We start from the raw sequence: 22,123 nt of genomic DNA on the forward strand, positions 1-22,123 counted from the left end.
GACGGTTTGCCAAATTACCACTGCTAATATTGACAAAGGAGATCTATTGTACGGAAGGACAAGGGTGAAGACTGCTGCCTTCCCTGACATCTACCTGAACTGGTCTCGGCGAGAACACAAAGAAAACAGATGCAATTTGAAACAAAGTAAATTGCACATTGTGCTGAACAGACTTTTGTTGGAAGAACTCTCGTTTTCTTAACAAAGTCCCCTTTTCTCCTTAACAAAGTAGGACGTGAGGCGCAGTCCACAGCTGCCAGACCCAGGAAATCCTGCAGAGATGAATCTGCAATCAATCCGTCATGCCTGAGAGGAACGACTCCTGCATTCACAAGACCTGCATCACTCACTCCTCTGTTCAAATTACCCATTTAAATCTGGCGAAAGGTTTCCATTTGGCAATTTGCGGTTGAATGGCAATTAGTGCTCCTTGTTAGCCTAATAAGAAGTCACAGCCAGATAATTGGCCTGTGTCTTATTTTCACCCCCCCCCCCAGACCAGCAACCAATCGCAGATTGCAGCTGGAGGCAGTGGGAGGCTAACCTCTAAGATTAAAATTCCTCTGAACCAAGCAGTCGACCTGATCCTCTCCGTTGCCGGTAAATAAGCACAGATTATTTTTTTACAATTAGCCCTCAGTCAGCTCCCCATGCCCGCGCTTCTCTACGAGCTTATTTCACAGTTGGCTGCAGCGGGGCGCTCCACAATAACACAGACAACACCGACGCCCTTTTGAAGAAGCATTCGAGCAAACATTCCCCCTCAAGTAGCAGTAAAACTCAAAGGTGTTTTAAAGGGCTAATTAGCTCAATGCCCAGGAGACCGCGCTCCGATGCTGACTCCTCACTTCTCCGAGACGCATCCCTCCACATCGCAATAACACAGGCAGCGCAAGCGATTGGTGGGGGGCAGTTAAAGGAGGCCACACTACCTGTGCTCCCCTCCCGAGTTATATTTTTTTTAAAAAGGCTTTAACTTTTTAAAAAATTGAATCGGCAACGGCTTTGGCGTGCCCCGCAATTCAGCAAGATGACTTGCGCGGCCTTTGTGTTTTTTTTCCAAGACTGCAGTGAGAGAACAGAACAGCCTGTTGCCCGGGACACAGGGAACGTACAGCACGGAGAGGGCGAGAAAGGACCGAAGGGTGCCAGTGGCCCTGCCACATCTAAATATGTATGAAGAAGAAAATCTGCCCGTTACAGTTGGCAGAACCTTCCAGAACATTTCTGCGGCTTTCGGGGCGACAGAGCGAGAGAAATGCGTGGGGAGCAGATTCGCCCACCGCAAATGAAGTCTGATCGGAGGGAAGAGGTTTCTCCGTCCTGCTGCTTTATTGACAGATGGCCGTTTTATTCGCAGTTTCCCCTTGTCCATTCTGGAGAATGCCAGATAAGGCAAATCTGCTGAATGCTGGTAATCTGAAGCAATGTAAAAACATAAAACCCAACAAAATACATCTTCAACAACAACAAAAAAAAAAACTGCAATCAGTTTTGAGTTTTAGAAAACTCAAACTAAAATGTTCTCTAGATTTCCTGTTTCTGTTTATTTTGTCTCGATCAGTTAGTCAGAGGGATAGAGTAAAATGGATGCCAGTAAAATTATGGAAATTATTTTGACAAATGTGGGCAGGCTAAACTTGAAAAAGCAACTCTGACATTACAAGATGAAATCCAAAATTGCGCAGTGCCTCAAACTTCAAAACAAATTTATAAATAACAGGGAAAACTTCCTTTTGCAAGTCCAAAAAAAATACTGCTTATATGTAAGCATTAAATTAAAATATCAGCCTGGGGTTCCCACAACACCTTTAATGTTATGGTAAATTGAATGAGAGAATTTACTGTTTAAATACGAGTACCTTTCTGTATTGCTACTGGTAGAGATGGGGAGGCCAGGGAAGGGAGAATGGCAGCCACAGGGCCTGTTTTTGCGCTGTTATTAGCCAGATATTTGTTGTTGTTGTAAGAGAGATATTTTGTACTGTAGATTCAGTGGTAGTTTGTACACAGAGAGGAAGACAGCTAGGGTATGCCACCAGGATCACAGCATGCATGCACACCCTCACAGTGTGCACACAGACAGTCACAGCATGCATGCATGCATGCACAGTTGTGACATGAGTGCAATCATTCACAGCGTGCACGCCCACACTCTCCGCATACATGCACACCCTCACAGCATGCATGTAGAGCCTCATGCATGCATTCAGTCACAGCATGCATGCACATCCCCACACCATACATGAACACACTCACAGCATGCAGGTACACTCACAGCACGCATGCATGAACACACTCACAGCATGCAGGTACACTCACAGCACGCATGCATGAACACACTCACAGCATTCAGGTACAGTCACAGCATGCATGCACACACTCACAGCATGCAGGTACACTCACGGCACGCATGCATGAACACACACAGCATGTGTGCATGCACACCCTCACAGCATGCAGGTACAGTCACAGCATGCAGGTACACTCACAGCACACATGCATGAACACACTCACAGCATGTGTGCACACAAAGTGTACTGTCAAACTCCTGACAGGATGCTCAACAGTATCTTGACTTATTCAGTGGAATTTTTCATTTTAAGAGATGCAGCCTCTTCCATCCCAGCCCCCCAACACACACTCTCTCACGCCCCCTGGGATACAACAGATTAAAGAGAGATGGGAAAGAGGCATGAGAGGTATTGAGAGAAATGACTACTGCCTCTAATCCATATCGATCCTGCAGGAGAAAGCAGGTACCTGCTTCAGAGCGCGACTGGGAACAGGAGCGTCTGCAATTTGATCCTTTATGGAAGCTGAGTGAGAGAGAGACTGCGTGGGTGGGGCCTGCATGCATGCACACCTTTACAGCATGCATGCATGTACACACTCTTTGGATGCATGCACACCTTTACAGCATGCATGCATGTACACACTCTTTGGATGCATGCACACCTTTACAGCATGCATGCATGTACACACTCATAGGATGCATGCACACCTTTACAGCATGCATGCATGTACACACTCATAGGATGCATGCACGCCTTTACAGCATGCATGCATGTACACACTCATAGGATGCATGCACACCTTTACAGCATGCATGCATGTACACACTCTTAGGATGCGTGCACACCTTTACAGCATGCATGCATGTACACTCTTAGGATGCACAGCCTCACGGACAGCAAACTCCCACACGCTGGCTCCTGCAACACAGCCCGGATAAGCAAGACACAGGACGTGCTGGACACGAGTCATGCATCACCAGTCTCGCTAAAGCACGCCAAAGGCCTACGCTAACAGCAAACGGGCTCTTTGCTTAAAGATGCGCTGTTTCAGATAGATACTGTATGATGCCACTGACCAAGGCTTATCCTCAGACTAAAGTTCCTGAAAACATGCTTATGAATGAATTATGACTATGTTATACTATGGTAATAAACGTTTTATAAATGAAACATGTAAACTGCTACTCCATTTGGATAGTATTGAATGCATATATCCTGGTTCATCAGGGTATTGACACACAGCCAGCACAAGAGTACATCCACATGACTGGAAAACAAATGGTACAGATCAATAAATCACTTCTATAACAATTCCATATTGCAGACAGCCAATAGTCCTTTGTTCATGCTTTAAAGTGACACAGTCAGAGCAGGGCAGCTTGCACTAGCTATAATATAATAACGTACTCACAAATTAATTAATGCAGTTTGCATATTATGGATGTGAACAGAAGGATCTATTATCGATTGCTATGCATGATTAAGAATGAAACATTTACCTAGTGGCAACCTGTAAGTTCTCTTAATTACATCAATGATCACCTCATGCCCCCATTTCACTTGAAATCTTTTGAAGCTACATCCACTGGTTCAAAGTAGGAACCAATGGCTGTTATAATCTCTCAGTTATAATTAAAACATAATGATGAAAAATGACTTCACGGGAAATGGGACAGTGCTGTGGTCCCACAGCGGACATCGTTAAGTGGAAACGACCCTAACGCTGATGGGTGTCCTTCACGTTTAATGAATAAAGCTGGCGGACGCGTTAATGCGGAAAAATGATCGAAAAATGGGTTCGGGGTCATTGTCAATTTAGAAAATGTCCCTCTTCTTCCTTTTCTGTCATCATGGTCACTACTGTACAGTGGTATATTTCATATGGTGTCCAGCATCTTACACCAGACATGCATTCTGTACATTGTCATTTTGGGAAACCGTAAAGAAGGCTGATAGCTACAAAACGTGTGCGTCGATGCAGTTTTGGAGTCCAAAAAATTTCACAGCAGTACTCAGATCAACACTTTTACTTTCTAATGGATATACTGTAGTTCCAAGAATAAACGTCCCAAAAAATAAACCTTTTCGAAAACTCAGTATTTTCAAAAGCAGTAAAGTACACTGGCCCACGCTGCACAGCTTCTCCCAGGTACAAGCCGGAATGGTATCATGAACACATTTCTATGTATCACTTTTTAAAGAGGCTTTCCATTCTAAGGGCTAGAGAGCCGTCGCCACTATCCCACGCGGTGATGGGTGAGATATTCCATTCGCACGGGCGGCTGAAGTGCCCAGCTCTGAATGAGAGGCCCACGGTGTGCGGAGGAGCGGCGGCGATGTGGGGAGGAGGAGCGGCGGTGTGCGGAGGAGCGGCGGCAGCAGTGTGGCGTCCGGTGCGGTTCCGCACGGTCTCCCGCTCTCACACGCGAGCAGCGGAAACCCGTTCGAAGCTCCGCGGGCTCGGCGGCGACGGCCGTTCCGCCATTTTACTCACGGGTCCACCCGAGGAGAAAAAGTAACACAGGGAACAGGTGTCCCCCTGGGGTCAGACAAGCTCCCTGGTGAGAGAGAGAGAAAGAGACAGAGAAACGGAGGAGGAGGGAGAGGGAGAGCAGAGAGAGGGGAGGAGTATGAGAGAGAGAACGGTCTAAATCCTGCCGCCTGGTGATTTCGGAGCTTAAACGGTGTTGAAATGAAAGCCTGGGGGAGAGCAGAGCTCCAGGAACAGCGTTAAGAACCCACTGCCCCCCCCATGATAAACACCCCCGAGCAGCAGGAAGACTGTTCCAGCTGAGGTCTGAAATGCTGAAGCCAAATGCTGACCTCATAGTCCAACTGAAAACGCCTCCCTGTCTGAGGAACAGATTGAATTGTGCCTTGCCTCTGGATTTGATGATGATGATGATGATACACAATAAAACAATTGAACAGAGCACAAGTTATTCAATAAAAACATGGACAAGAGAAGGATGAAATGTCTCTGATAAAGGCCCCAAATAGCCCCAGAGAACCCGGAGGGGAGAGGGGAATGACTCTGCAGCTCGTTGCATGCGCCTTCTGCAGAAAAACTAAAGCAGTCTTCCCCAGTCCCGGTCCTAATAACAATCATATTGAACAGTTAAAACATCTTCGACTGCTTTAACGGTTCAATATCTTGAGATATGTGTGTGTGCAATATACTATGGCATTAACTGTGCTGGGAAAAAGCAGCCACTAGAGCCTTTGCTGAGCACCTTGATTAGTAGAACCAAGTGTGTTGCTGCTTGTTTGAAACAAAAGCCTCCACCCCCACACTGGCCCTTTCTGGCTAAGACTGGGGACCGCTGCTCTAAAACATGAAAGCACCTAATCAAGAAAAATTAACAGCTTGTTAAAATTCTGGGATTGCAGTTGAGGTTGGAATGAAAACCAGCACACACAGTGGCCCCCCAGGACCGAGTCTGAGAACCAGTGATTTAAAGGGACGGGCTTCTGTCCAGCTGCATGTAGCATTTAAAGGGACGGGCAGCGTCTGTGGCCAGCTGCATCTATGGTTTAAAGGGACGGGCAGCCGCACGCACACACACACGCACACACACACAGGTGTTCGCAGGTCCCGCGTCAGTTAACCGCACAACCGACCAGCGGCTGCAGTCCCTGCGCCGCTTTCTGTTCATCCGCTTCCATGGAAACCGGAGGGGCAGAACTCCCACGGCGGACGGCGGAGCGCTCCGTAAAGACATTTGGACCGGGGCCTGGCAACAGGCGGCTTCACAACAGCAGGGTTGCCATGGCAGCAGATCACGAGGGAGAGCGGGGGTGGGAGTGGGGATGGGGGCAAGGGCGGGGGGGGACGGGTTAGGTGCAGTGGACTCATTTCAATGTGTGCGATTCAGAGAGTGAGCGTTTGTGAGTGTGATTCAGAGTGAGCATTTGTGAGTGCGATTCAGAGTGAGCGTTTGAGAGTGATTCAGAGAGTGAGCGTTTGTGAGTGTGATTCAGAGAGTGAGCGTTTGTGAGTGTGAATCAGAGAGTGAGCATTTGTGAGTGTGAATCAGAGTGAGCGTTTGTGAGTGTGAATCAGAGTGAGCGTTTGTGAGTGTGAATCAGAGAGTGAGCATTTGTGAGTGTGAAGAGTGAGCATTTGTGAGTGTGATTCAGAGTGAGCGTTTGTGAGTGTGAATCAGAGTGAGCATTTGTGAGTGTGATTCAGAGTGAGCATTTGTGAGTGTGAATCAGAGAGTGAGCATTTGTGAGTGTGAATCAGAGTGAGCATTTGTGAGTGTGATTCAGAGAGTGAGCGTTTGTGAGTGTGATTCAGAGAGTGAGCGTTTGTGAGTGTGAATCAGAGAGTGAGTATTTGAGTGTGAATCAGAGTGAGCGTTTGTGAGTGTGAATCAGAGAGTGTGACTATGCTTGTGTATCCATTCAGGTGCAGCTGCTGCTACAAATAGGCCACAGCTACCCAGCTAATTACGTCATACTTCAGTTCTTTACATTTCAGACCCAAGACATAAATCTGAAAACTACCACCAGACCTCATTACATTACATTACAGGCATTTAGCCGTCACTTACACTACTTTTACATAGCATTTACATTGCATCCATTTATACAGCTGGATATATACTGGAGCAATGCAGGTTAAGTACCTTGCTCAAGGGTACAACGGCAGTGTCCTACCTGGGAATCGAACCTGCAACCTTTCGGTTACAAGACCAGTTCCTTACCCATTGTACTACACTGCCACCCATGTAGTGTATGCATCTCGCCTTGGCTTGAGTCCAGCTGGGGAATTTCACACAGGGTAACGCCGGAATGTTCCAGGGGTGGCGTTCGCCCCAGCCTTCAATGCTGCCACCTTACTGTGCTAACCGAGTCAGTGTGTGACTGAAGATCGTGGCACAAAGGAAACTGAAATGACCCGCTAGGATAGAAAGATCCTGTTGAGAGTACAGTCACCCTTTTCTCTGAGTATTTGAACTCCAGCGAGCTCTACATGACAGTTTAAAGAAAGCATTGAGAAAAGACCTCACGCCAAATCTGAAATGGACCTCAGTCAGTTTTGATTGGTAGAAACACATCACATGATGGCATGGAAGCTGTATGACCTTGCTGCTGAGTGGCTCTTCTCAACACCCATTAGCATCAATATTAGCATTTTGGATGTTTTATTTTAATTTTTTCCCCCAGGAACATTTCAAGTGGCCTCTGAAGTCTGGAAGTTTACAACTGCATCAGGTATAATCAAAGAACTAAAAACAAAAAGCAACGCAATACACCACATAGTAGCGATGATCGTTATTGCACTTTTTAATTATCATTATGGTATATAGCCCAGCCTTAATGCATGTGTGTGTGTATCCTGTGCATACACCGGCTCAAGGGGTTTTTGTCATTCAGTGGCAATGAGCATTTTTATCAACCCTTGCCCATAATACTTGGAAATATTTGTGAAATATTTTTTTAGACTTGATTCATATTGAGATCAAACGAACCAGGAACAAAATGACAGGAAATCAGCACAGGGATATTTTTTTTGCTGTCTTACACTGTGAGCAAAAACAAACTAGCAAGCTAGGCCAAATGATGAGATCTGTCAGCCTTAATTCATGTTGCTAAGCTCTTTCTCGTGACCAGGTGGTAGGAATTCTCCCCTTCTCTTTCTCTCTCTCCCTCTCATCAGTCTGTCAGTTACTGTATCTGTCAGAGAGCGAGTCGACAGTCGGCAAGTTCGATCAGGACCGAAGTCGCCGGTAAGGAATTGCGGCGAAATGGTGTTTTGGAGCCTGCCCACTGCTACCGCAAATTAAATCAGAACAGGAAGTGCATCGATCAGCGCGGCGGTCTGCGCGGCGTTTGAGAGCGACGCCGGCTTTTTCCCCCTTTGATGCGGGGGTGGTTAAGGGCGGTGATGGCGGCTCGGTTGGGACGTCTGAGCGGTGACACATCTGATGGCCCTGCGGACCTCCCCGGGTCCCCCCGCGCCCACGCCGCATCGGTCTTAATCTGACGAGGCGCCGGACCCCATTCATCAAACTCACCCCACCGCCGGCGCGGAGGAGACGCACGGCCGCAATCAATTCCTATTTTCTTTGTGACTTTCGGGGTTCCAGCACTCTCACACACACACACACACACACACACACACACGGAAACATACACAAAACAGGCATGCCCTATACACACACGCGCGCACGCACGCACACACACACACACACACACACGCACACACACACACAAAACAGGCATGCCCTATACACACACGCGCGCACACGCACACACACACACGCGCATACACAAAACAGGCTTATGCCCTTACACACAGCCGCGTGCGCGACACACACAACCACTGCGGACTCACAACAGGCATGCCCTGCCACACACACGCGCATCGCTAAACACATGCCCATCAAAAACACACCGCCGCGCGCGAACACACACACCGACAAAACATACACAAACATGCTGCCTGGCCACGCACTCGCTCACACCACTCACACACACACACACACACGCACGCGAAACATACACAAACACGGATCTCATACACACAACACACTCACCCACACACACAAACAACACAAACAGCAGCCTAACCACACACAGTACGCCACACACACACACACACACACACACACACAGCCTAACCCACACACACATGCACAGCCATGCCCTACACACACACACACACTCACCTACACAAACCCCCATATCTATACACATTATTAAATTCATCATAAACACCAAATTATATATGCACACACAGTCTCTCACACACAAACACGCTTAATGACATTTACTCCCCCACACCCACACACACACACACACACACGTTAACAGGCACACATCTACCTACGTATGCAGACACAGTCACATTCACATCCACGTGCGCACACACACCTCACTCTCTCTCTCTCTCTCTCTCTCTCTCACACACACACACACACCCCTGAGAACCGCTCCCTGTACTGGGAGTCAGGGCTGTATCAGAGAGAGGACAGGAGGCAGCAGCCTTCCTCCTCCGCCTTCTCATCACCGCTGTCTGAAGGCTGCCAGTCCTGGAGAGCAAGGGGGGGGCAACCTGCTGTCCGTTTCCACCGCCAGCCTCTCAGCGCTGTTACTGTGCAGCCCTGACTGCCAGCAGGGCCCACCACCCGGTGACCCACCAGCCACTCTCTCATCCATCCAATTTCTGCATCTCTAAACCGCTGAATTAATATTCATGAGACTCAATCCGTCTTGTGCTCACAGCGTTCAAAAAACCCGGCGGGGGGGGGGGGGGGGAATGCAGGGGTGGGTGGATATTGCAAGGACACAACAAATTTTGTAAAATGTCTGTATCATTAAACCTTTTCTCCGTGTTGAATTTCTGGCCTTGTCTGGCATTTCAGACATTTTTTGTATGTTTTGGGGCAACTGGGATGCAAATTCTGCATATTTTTACCTTGGATCAAGGTGGTCAGATGTTGCAGGAGGATTCAGGTGTGATCGGGAAAAACCCACGTTATTAGGAGATTTTGGATTATTGAGTTTTCAACCAAAGAATCACATTTAAAAAAAACTTTCAATCTGTGGATTTCTAAACACATTGACTCAATGGGCCTCATTCACAAAACATTTCTTGGATTATACTTACTTTTGTTCTTAAAAATGTTCAGATGAAAAACCAACATAGGATTCATGACACATGTGCAGACCTTTGTTTCTGTGCATATCCCAGGAATGAGATGAGGAATGCTGACTGTTTGTAAATCTGACGCACAATCCTGTTCATGAGATTAGCATAAGGAAACATCCACAAACAAATACAAATAATTTAAAAAATGATGAATCCCAAAATTTTCTGGGAAATGTTCTTACGCACAGTTCACGATCAAATGTGATCGTACACGTTTCCTGAATGAGCCCCAAACTGTGCATTTATAAACACGCTGCGCATTTCAAAGCAGACAGGTGAGCAGATTGGCTTAATGTTGCTTAATTTCATGAACGAGTGCAATAAAGATGGAAATGAAATGAAAAATAAATGAAGCCTATTTAAAAATCTGAACATCTGGGTTTTCAAAGAGAATGGAGGCCTTTGAGAAGCCTCACTTCAGAGAGACCGCAGCTGTCGGTCGACATGAAATAGAATTCTGACATTGCCTGCATTTGAGTGTGACCCAGGAACTCCAGAGAGTGTCTGAGATACTGTTTGCCCTACCTCCCACTTTCACAGCACTGTACCCAACAACATAAGGGTCCAGTCCCTAAACTCACACACTGTACTGAGCAACATAAGGGTCCAGTACCTAAACTCACACACTGTACCCAACAACATAAGGGTCCAGTACCTAAACTCACACACTGTACCCAACAACATAAGGGTCCAGTACCTAAACTCACACACTGTACCCAACAACATAAGGGTCCAGTACCTAAACTCACACACTGTACCCAACAACATAAGGGTCCAGTACCTAAACTCACACACTGTACCCAACAACATAAGGGTCCAGTACCTAAACTCACACACTGTACCCAACAACATAAGGGTCCAGTACCTATACTTACACACTCGACCAAACAACATTAGGGTCCAGTACCTAAACTCACACACTGTACTGTACAACATAAGGGTCCAGTCCCTAAACTCACACACTGTACTGAACAACATAAGGGTCCAGTCCCTAAACTCACACACTGTACTGTACAACATAAGGGTCTAAACTACATACTGTACTGAACAACATAAGGGTCCAGCACCTCTGACATGCTCAAGTGCCTGTTCCTGTCCCACCCATTAAAAAAAAAACCAATAAAATAAATTTAAAAACATTCATATAATACCCTTCTGGGATTTCAAAGTGATTTATATTGGAGCATGGGGGGTGGGGGTTCCTCCCTCAACCATAACCAGCATAGATGAAACATCTGTTGCAGGGCGGCGTGTAAATAATGCACAAGCACGGCGCCATATGAAATGAAACTCCCCTTCCTGCTCTTTGGGTTCTCGAGGTTTCCGCAGGTTTTATAAAAAACCTGCACCGACAGCCTCCAGGAGCAGAGATGATGCAAGCGAATGAAATCCTTCTTTGCTACCAAAGTCAAAGGAAGGATGAACTTGAACACGCGTGACTCCTGAGGGGAGGGGAAAAAACACAGAAATGTCGTCCCATTTTCAACCAAATGGTTATTACAATTCAGTCAATTTTCACAACATTTGCAGTCGTGCCGACATTAAAATGTTCACTCCAAGAAAATATGCGATTGCTCTGAGTAGATGCCTTCATCGTGCCGAGCTGAGAATCTACAGATGGGGCTGGAGACCCTGGTCATGGTTCTCCAGATCTATTTCTCATTCTTGTTTCATCGATTACTGAAGCCTGGATCAATCACAGGAGCTACACAGATTTGTACGAAAAACCTTCATCACGAGGGGCTCGATGCTGACTTGGGGAACTTGGGGAAGCGTTTTTTGTCACGCATTCTTAGCTAGGCAGAACTTCCACGTGTCCGAGATAATCGGATCAGCACTTTAACGTACATAATCACTTAACCCTAAAGTCCCGGAATTTGAAATAAGAAACTTCGCCCAGACATCCTATTGCACTGTTCTTTTGAACCCCATTATTACCCAGTGCTACAAAGCACAGGTGACTACTAATAAATTCATTATTCATTTAGGACACGGAAATTAAACTGAAATAAGCAGCGCTAGTCTGAGTTTTCAGCTGGAGTTTGTTCAGCCAATTGCTCAGCGCAATTTCCTGGCAAAGTCAAAAGCTGTACTTTGCAATGATTGTATTTGTTTTACTCTGTTCAGCAGAAGACAGTTCACAGGACTAGAACAAAGAGAGCGACGCTTTGTGAGACAAAAATCTATTTCCTGCCAGATGATTCTGAAAGTTGTTACACTTATTAATCAAGTAGCTTCAAGGAATCTTTTCACATGTTCACAGGCATCATAGACATTTTAAAGGCTTTGGGTTAATATCATGCAAATTACATGTCGACAGAATAAAGCAATAAACTCCACCCTTAATCAACTGCTCAAAGTCAAAGTGTTTTATCTATCAAGTGCACAGTATAACACAGGGTCGTGTGTTATACTGGGACGAACAAACTCCCTAAAGTGCTTGTCGATCATACTGTATGAGCGACAGTGCCGTACATACAAAAATAAAAACAATACAAATAATAATAATAAACAAAAAAAACTATGAGTTGAATGCGGAGCCATTGTCAGTGCAACCTTCCTACGGCACACCGGATGTTACATAACCATGTAAAATGTGCATGCCTGGTTTGTTCCATTGGTGACAGGGAGGGGACCAGCAAAAGCCGCAGGAAGAAAAAGTAACTCAGCGCTATCAGCAACTAGTAACGGTAACTAGCCAATCGATACATATAGCTAAAACGTCAGATTGCACAAACTATCAGGCGAACTAAACAATTAAGTGCGGAAGTTGGCATGAATCAGACACAGCCCGACAGGAACGGCGTTCACCAATCCCGCTCTAGCGTCCCTGTCTCGGAGAGAATTCCGTTTTTACGTATTGACTCATCTTGTTTTGTTTCCCTTTTTTATTTGCGTTCGCCCAGACCAACGTTCAGCTGCGTTATTCAGACGCGACGAATAAACGGCGAGCCCGGAGCGGTGTTGTGTGTGTCGCACGCCCACGGTGTCGCGCGGATCCCGCTCCTTGTTTATAAAATGGAACACGGCGAGCCGTCATGCACCGTGTTCAGGAATTCTTTTCAATTCAGAATAATAAAAATTACAAAAATGATGCATTGTGCCTCAGAGTCGCTCCTCAGGAATTAAAAATGAGGGCCTCTCCCCTGTGAGTGTGTGTGTGTGTGTGTGTGTGTGTGACAGTGGGATTTAGTCAAGTCCCACCGTCGAGACAGCTCCTGTCTTCCGTCACAAGGACAAGTGTCAATTCCTTTGTTTTTGTTTTTTTTTTCCCATCGAACCCTCAAAATGAAAGGAAGGAGTCTATACGGAGTAGGCCTACTTAAAAAATGAAAAACGTAAACACTAAAAATGAAGGACAGCTGAAGCCGGCACATGCTGACAGTCGTGACTACTGCACGTATTCATTATCCGAGAAGCACGTTTGCGAAATGTGCCAACGCAGCAAAATTTCGTATTTATTTGGCGTGTGGACTGGTCCAGGACTTAAAAATAGTGATGCTGAGAAATACAATGTGAACGCTTTCTCTGAGCATTAGCGTGGACCCTGTGATTTGGGGAGGGACGCGTGGGTCTGATTTGCAGGCTTGTTCTCTCAGGTTAGTTTCCACCTTCTTCATCCTCCCGGTAAAACCGGCTAATGCCCACGGGCTCTCCTGCCTGACAGCATGTCATGTTTCCAGAAAGGCTTCTCAATGGAAAAAAAAATATTATCTGAAAGAAGGAAATTTGTGTTGAGGAAGCACTTTCTGGAAAGACATACAGGCATGAAAGAGAGAAAGGGGGGGGGGCGGGTTAGGCTGCTAATTCAGTAAAACTGTCATGGCAGTTCAAATAATAAAAAGATGAAACCTTATTGGAAATGTCCGCAGGGCGTCTCCCTTGGCTACAGGGCACCTCTGAACGTGGGACTCCTCCCCGTGCATGGCTGTCAGGTGTGGTGGTGAAGCATGACGCGTTCGGGACCACAAGACAAACGAACCAGATGAACCTGCAGAAGATGTTGCTCAGACTTTGCTGCTGACTGTTCACAAGCACAATATTTATGACTTATTTCATTTATTGTGGCCAGTTAGAGAATTCGTTAACACCCGTTATACTGGACAAACTTTGCCAGACTAGCAACCCAAGTTATGGAAGGAAAAGACAAGACAACGACAAAGGCTCCTTTTTGACTTTTTACAATACATATATATATTTTTTAACATTTCCTGAATCTTTTTTGCAGTATTTTCTAGTTTTTATTAAATAGATAGTGCCGAGATGGTCCAACGGAAATGAACATGTGGCCATCTAAGCAGCTTGTTGGCTGGCAAGTAACAGGAGACTGGAGCAGGCCCAAGTTGTTATGACGTTCCCAGCTCGTCAGACGGCCAATGACATTACCTGAGCACGTTCTGAAGGAGGAGGCATCGCATTTAATGTTCATTCTGGCTGACTGAGTGCATTACTAATCCAAGAAAGAAGCCAATATATTTTAATTTGGTGCATGTGACAAACACGCCTGCCACAGGCCACCGAAGTGGATTTCCTAGGGGCCCTCCAGCACAGAGACACAGGGAGAAGATGTTCAAATAGTCCACATTTGGCAAGATGTTACTGCCAAGGAGCAGATGTTAAAACACTGTCATGACAGAGAGCTCCCTTGTGTGGGTGGGGATGGCAGATTTAACCTGTGCGCACTGATTACCTCACTACGCACAGGTGCAGCCACTCCTGTTCCTGGGCCCAATTAGCCTGGCCAATTATCTAATTCTTAACCAATTATCCAATTGGCCAGGTCTAATTAGCTTGACCCAGGGCAGGTGTGGCTGCTTAAACCAGCCATCCCCACACCACAGTGCAGTATCCATCAAAGGTTTAAAAAAATGGCATTTACTATGCTTGATAACAGGTGAGTTTGGGATAAAAAACAAACCAGTCCATGAAAGTGTCTTAATACTGCTCTTACGCGTAGAGCAAGAAAAGAAAAATCAAAGCTCTTTTTGTTTGGGCTGTAGACATGCATATTTAACTCGACAGGCGAGCACACCTTAGCTGAGCTTGTCAAGTCCCGGAAGTAAGCCTGTGCTGCGCGTGTTGAGGGCAAAACACTGGAGCTCCCCATAAAGTGAACGGAGAATATCAGACTCTCGAAGGCAAAATAAAAATTCCCCAATGGTATCCTGAAACTCAATTAACAATCATTACATTTCATATGAAAAGGAGATATGTAAAAAAATCTACCCTCTCCCGTTCCCATATACGCTCTATGGTTTTGCCACTCCCACCCTCTCCAGTCCCTATGTACGCTCTATGGTTTGGCCACTCCCACCCTCTCCAGTCCCTATGTACGCTCTATGGTTTGGCCACTCCCACCCTCTCCAGTCCCCATATACGGTCTATGGTTTGGCCCCTCCCACCCTCTCCTGTTCCTATATACGCTCTATGGCCTGGCCCCTCCCACCCTCTCCAGTCCCTATGTACGGTCTATGTTTCTGGCAGTTAAAATTGATCTCGAATCTCAGGACTACTCTGAACAGTCTGGCTCAGAGGCTCAGAGAGGGAAAAAAAAAGGCTAAACTCTTGGCGGAAGCTTGGGGGGGGTTCAGCTCAAACAAGCGGACAGCCACAACATCTCTGCGCCGTGTTTGGCATCCATCGGGCTGAGCCGCACACCCACGGGGCGGGGGAGATGGGTTGGGGGGGGGGGGCGGGGGGCGTGCAGGAGGAGGGAGGATACTGACTCAGAGGTTGATGTAGTACAAGACAGGGCAAAGAGTGATGCTCCTGCAGCGGGAGTCATCTATAATTCACGTCCACCACGGAGGACAGGGCCCGCGCGCCTAAACAGCTGAAAGCCTCGGGCAGGAGAGAAAAAAGCCCTGAAAGCCATTACCCCTGCCTCGCGTCCCCCGCCACTCAGAGAGCACCGCAGCCCAAACCAGGGGGCCGGCAGGGGGGGCCTTCTACTCTGCACACAGCCCAAACCAGGGGACCGGCAGGGGGGGCCTTCTACTCTGCACACAGCCCAAACCAGGGGGCCGGCAGGGGGGGCCTTCTACTCTGCACACAGCCCAAACCAGGGGGCCGGCAGGGGGGCCTTCTACTCTGCACACAGCCCAAACCAGGGGGCCGGCAGGGGGGCCTTCTACTCTGCACACAGCCCAAACCAGGGGGCAGGCAGGGGGGGCTTTCTACTCTGCACACAGTGGGGGTGGAGGGTTGGGGAAAAGGGGGGGCAGGCAAGGGGGGCTTTCTACTCTGCACACAGTGGGGGTGGAGGGCGAGGGGGGGCGGGGGTTTGATGGGGCAGGAGGGATAAAACACATAAAAATCCCTTAATGTGCCCGCATCAGACAGGGGCTTGATGACATACTGAGAGTGAGAGAGAGAGAGAGACTGCGTGTGCATACGTATTAGCGTTTATGACTAATTTAATAATGTGCACCGATATGGATGTGCGCGTGTATGCTTGTGTAGGCGAGTGTGTGGCAGGCGGGGAACGAGAGTTTTGTGGGGTCTGGGAAACGATATTGAGGCTGCTTGCATTCTCCCCCTCTGGAGAGGAGCTCTGGGTGAGGTGAGACACCAAATGGGCTCATTTCAAACCTTCAGAGACAGAGAGCCTTTCAGACAGCGGTGCCGCTAGCTGCCATAGCACGGCACCGCACAAACACACAAACAGGGCACCGCACAAACACACAAACAGGGCACCGCACAAACACACAAACAGATCGCCTTTAAGATGCAGCCGAACTCTCCTCCGGCCAGCCCTGGGCCGCGGCTTTTATTTATATTTATATCTATTTATTTGTCTATTTGACTGGCACGATGCGCGATAAATATACCGCTCCAGATATAGCTGAAAGCCGATTCCCATCTGTGGTCCCTGAGCGATTGGAAGCGGTAGAGAAATATCCGAGAGAGAGAGAGAGAGAGAGAGAGAGAGAGAGCTTCTTCTCTTCCTGGGGCTCATGAATAATGCAGCAGCCGCGTTCCTTAAATAGAGCATAATCTATGCCAGCGCGCCCGGCCCACATCCCCGATGACCCGCCCTCCTCTGTAGCCGCACTTAACGATCTCCCTTCGACAGAATTTACCCGGGGGGGGGGGGCAATACTGCGGCTGAGCTGTATAGAAATGAATCGTGTGCATTTACACACGAGACACGCGCAGTTAGCATATTCATTCTGAAGGGAAAACTGCCGTCTTATGCAAGCGACGGAGAGCTATGACCCCATCACTGTCCGGGACACGCCGTGTGTGTGAAAGCACACAAATCTTTATGCGAGTGTGTGTGTGCATGTGTCAGCGTGTGTCTGCACGTGTGTGTGTGCCTATGAATGTGTCAGCGTGTGTCTGTGTGTGTGTGTGTGTGGCACGTCTGCGTGTGCCTGCGTGCGAGTGCACGTGCATGTGTCAGCGCGTGTCTGTGCTCGTGCGTGTGTGTGTGTGCGTGTGCGCATGTGCGTGTGTGTCTGCTGCCTTCTCCCTGCGGTTCGCCTTCCTGAAAAACACTGCACCTGACGCTGAAGAGAAACAGACGGAGAAGCATCCAGCAGGACAGCTCTGTGGACAGGTGAGCGCACGTGAGCCAGCCCAGGTTCACAGGTAGGTCAGGGCAGAGGAGGGGCAGCAAAAGATGGAGACGCTTAGTTCCCTGGCCCCCTTACTCATGCGTTCTGTATGGAGCAGCAACAAGTAGGACCGTGCCCCCACCCCTTCACCCCCCCCCCCCCCGAGAGAAGAGGGGATCGTACAGACTGTCCCGGGTCCAGTGGGGGCTGACCCCTTTCCTGTTCTTTATGCATTTCTTAAAAACTGACTCATACTCATGCTTCCACACCCCCACAAGAAGGATGATAAAAAAATTGATAAAATTCTCTAGTCAAAAGGTGATTCAGTCTGAATAGGTTTCCTTCCAGAAAAAAAATGGCATTAAAGAATAAAGACATTTTTCCACTGCGTCACGGCAGGTTCAGGCTGTAATAGGAGCCTCTGTAACAGATGGATGTTTGCCCACTGCCTTTTGAAAAATGTGACGACATTTAGGCTGTATTACAGGTTAAACTCCATCACCTCAGCATAGACTGACTACTTATTCATTCGGCTAAGAACATTTCCAATTACCAGCCTTATAGAACAAACAGCTTCCAGCTGAGGAATACGATGTTGGGGTTAGCTTGACAAACTCAAACTTCCAACGGGCACGAAAAACAAACATATGTAGGTGACTCGAGACATTTATTTTCTTTCTTTCATTTACTTGCGCGGAATATAGGTAAAACAAAGCCAACTACTGCCCCCTGGTGGCCTACTGCAGCGCTCTGCACGGTCACACACCCGCTGCACCGAAAAGAACAATCATGTCTTTGTGTTGAAAAATCTGTAATACCTCTCGGACCAAAAGCTTGCTTTTCCTGACTGCTCAGAATGGAAGTTTAGCTACGATTAACACGAAATAAATAATTGAAGCATTGTAAACAGGAAGCCAACTGAGACTACCTAAAATCTCAAGTTCAGATCAATGGGCTTCATGATGGCTGTATAGGCTTCAGTCTGGACAATGCCCAACTGTAGGTTTAAGCCCCCTACTGACATTGTGGATGGCCAGAAATGTCCTTTAAATTAGGGTTTTTTTAATTAAGATGTACAGTAGCGTAAGTATCCACAGTGCAACCGAACAAAGACACAGCCTTAGTTTAAAACGAACTAGTTCCAACATAACATTTAGTTGACTTTACAGCATAACTTGCAGTCAAACTTACCTTGTGCTGGTACAACAGGTCTGTGGGCTTCACACACCAGAAATTATTGCGTGCAATTAGCAGACTGTGCAGCACTCAAAACTAGCATATGCCAACATGATTGTGATCTCCTTGCTTAAATTGTCATGACACAAATAAATGCTAACCAGTGAACTGAGTCCATGTGAAACAAATTCACTATATTATTGCGAAAATTACTATTGTAATATTGCTGAAGAAACTTTTGTAGCTATCCTGTGGTCCATTAGCTACTGTGTTAATCGCTTATTGTTTAGCGTGTTTTAGTATTCATTCTCGGTTTCTCCTGCAGTTAGTGTGGGTTTTAATACTATTGTCTTGTTCATGAGCTTACAGGGTCATTAGCAGTGGCCTTGACGTACGGCAGACGTACGATCTGCTAAGCAGAAGAGCGCGTTCACAGCTGCGCTCATTTAGCTGCTGCGCTATTTCAGCACGCGTTATTACACGTTGAATGCTCGATTCTGATTGGTCACTTCAGGCATTCTGCGGTCAGATATTTCTGTACAATGACCGTTGCTATGGGTAACGGACCGCTTTAACTTAAGGCTGTTTTCATATCACAACACAGAAATAATTATATGGCACCTGTGAACTTGACCGTTGTCATTTTAAGAAAAACAATGAATGTGCCATCATTCGCGCTTATATTGTCTAAAAAATTAATCGTTATTACTGTATGACTTATGCTATACAATTCGATTAGCTAACGTCAACTCCAACCCAGTCACATAAAGTTGTACAAACTCATTCAAAGATTTACAAAGACGAAGCGAAAATTGAAAGTACCCCCGTCTAGGGCTGGGCGGTACGCTTTATTTTTAGCTGTACCATGTTATGCGGTTTTACAATACCGCATTTTATTGTTTTCGTCCAAAGAATATGAAAAATTGCAATGTAAACTGAAGGTGACTTGTCTGTTTTGGAATGAAACCCTCACCATTTCATTAAAAAAATGTGACGTGACGTTGAAAACGAAGTCGCGTGGAGAACTTAGTGGAAACACACGATGGCGTCCGAGACCAGTAATCTGGCTCTGGCTCCTATTTTAAATGATTCGGGAATACCTGGAAGTTGGGCTGAAAAACATTCAGTAATTGTCAATATGGTCTATGGTCTAGCCCGAAGTGTATTTTTTAACTCCAGTCCTAGAAGCTTGGATTAATTTATTTATTTGCCTGAATATTTTGTATGGTAACATTTGCAGGTTGCACATTAGGCATTTTTATGCTTAGCCTACTATTACATTTCTGAATGTTATTGAACATTTTACACTGCTCAGTGTTTCTAATAAAAAATATTGAAATTCATTGCTGCATTTTGATTGTTCCTTATTTTTCTGCAGTTACAGTATATTTCCGGTTACTTCTCATGTAATTTGTATTGGAAAACAAAATGCAATGAAACCATAAATAATATGAAAAATATCAGGATAAGATATTTTGGTCATATCACCAAGGGAGTTCATTGGAGTCCATCGAGGGGGAATGACGGGGGTCTACGTACCTAGTGTCCCCTATTGAGTCCTGTCCGTCCATTAGGCTGAAGTCACGGCAGTTCCTCCCCTTCTCGCACCATCTCAGACCCCGATCTACACTCCAGTGATCTCCACTGACAACCCATTCATTGTATGAGGTCTATGGAGCTGCCAGCCTGCAGGCTAATTTCATCACAGCCTAAGCGTCCCTGTTTTAGTGGTGTTGCATTTTTACTCGCTGGTCCGGGCATGCTGTTCCCCAGGCCTGGAGCTATTAATCAGGTGAATGCGCTCCCAGAGTTTCCCCCAGGAAAACAGTTAGCGGAGGGGGAAGTGCCTCAGAGGGTAAGCGGCGGTGGTGTGAAGTGGTGAGCCGTGGTGTTCGCACGGTACAGCCCACACCTGACCTGGTGAACACACGAGTATACCAAGCCAGTTTAGTGAAATAGCACCACTGTGTCTTCCCCCCTTCCATGGAGACCTGAGGGTGAGGTTTTATAGATTTTCCCCAGATTTCTGCGGAGGTGTTTGTGAATTCAGCGGTGGTGTAGCGCTTCTGTTTCCCCTGAGAAAGTCCTCCATCGCTTCAGTTAACCCTTTCCCCATTCTATCCTCCCCCTGTTCAGACTCATTACCCTTACCTTTCCTCTCTCTCTCTCTCTCTCCGCAGTCTGTCCACTTTCAGAAGCTGACCTCTCTAAGCTGCTGTCCCACCAACGGATGGAACAATAACCAATATAACTATATATCTCTGTAAAATAATTAAAACATTAACGGTTATTTAATCATTATAAATTTATCACAGTCATTACCGAAATAGCCAGCTGTTACATCTTTGCATTGGTCAACCACCTATACGAACTGAAGAATAGCAATAACCAGCTTCAGCCATAGGGGGTGCACTCCTCATTCTGTGACATTCTGTGCAGTACAGTGCAGTTATCCAGCTAACTCAATAATCCTGCTCCCTGAAACAGGGGCAATCATATCCAAAAAGGGTGCAGGTGTTTGTTTTATTTAATAAAATACATTTGGATAAGTGAGGAGCACTTATGTTATTTATTTTCTGTATTCAGGGTGCCAAAAATTAAAGGAAGGCTTTAACTGTTAAAAATGATGGATTCAGAAATAAAATTTGTGCTAAATTCTCATTTTACCCGACAGCTTTATACATTATTATTATTATTATATTGTATACACTTTGCAGACTCAAATGAAAACGTTTTGCTTGTTATTACACATTCTAAACACTAGATGCCGATAGAGCTCTTCAAACCGCCCCGTGAGCCAAAGCCGGGTCAAATGAGGCGACTCCGATCCTCTTGACATTACGACAGCAGATCAGCCTGTTGCATTACCGCTACAACACGCAGAGGGAATCCATTACACCATCTCAGCCACGGGGCACACGCATCCCTGTGAGCTGTGCGTTGCGCACATCTTCTAAGAAACAATTTAACATTTAAAGATCGCATCTGCGATTCAGACTAAATCTGGCAGAAGATTCAGTGGCAGGATGGTAGTGTTTGGAGTTTTGTGCAAATGGCGGTAAATGCAATGCAGATGTGTTGTTTGCGAGCTCTGGGACAGCAGAGTCCTTTCCGGTGCCTCTCTGCGTGTGTCAGTCTGCTGATCCGTTTATCCAGCACCGATCTGTCTTTTGCAGTGCACGGTATTTGAACATCTCATTTCTACCAGTAATTGAATTACATTGAATCCAGGCTGGACATAAATTCTCATCTCCGTAATGTTTGCATGTAATTGAATTTGCCAGATTTGAAGGACGGGGAGCAGATTATGGGATATCGCACTACAAACTGCCGGTGTGCCGTGGGTAATCCCACACTCCGCTCGACTTAATTACACAGCCCCGATTTGTACAGCACGCCCACTCACCCGTCCCCCCAGAATCCTCGCTCTG

General features: G+C 46.6%; 1 long non-coding RNA gene across 2 annotated transcripts in view; it reads right to left on the bottom strand.

Moving 5' to 3' along the window:
• Positions 1 to 19,113, bottom strand: part of LOC135235914 (uncharacterized) — a 240,779-nt gene extending 221,666 nt beyond the window's left edge. For both annotated transcript variants that reach the window (XR_010324464.1, XR_010324462.1), the window contains exon 1: positions 18,708 to 19,113. This is a non-coding gene — a long non-coding RNA (uncharacterized LOC135235914). The remainder of the gene's footprint in view (positions 1 to 18,707) is intronic.
• Between the last annotated feature and the right edge of the window lie 3,010 nt (positions 19,114 to 22,123).

This window comes from Anguilla rostrata, chromosome 12 (assembly GCF_018555375.3).
Source record: "Anguilla rostrata isolate EN2019 chromosome 12, ASM1855537v3, whole genome shotgun sequence".
Classification (NCBI taxonomy): Eukaryota; Metazoa; Chordata; class Actinopteri; order Anguilliformes; family Anguillidae; genus Anguilla; species Anguilla rostrata.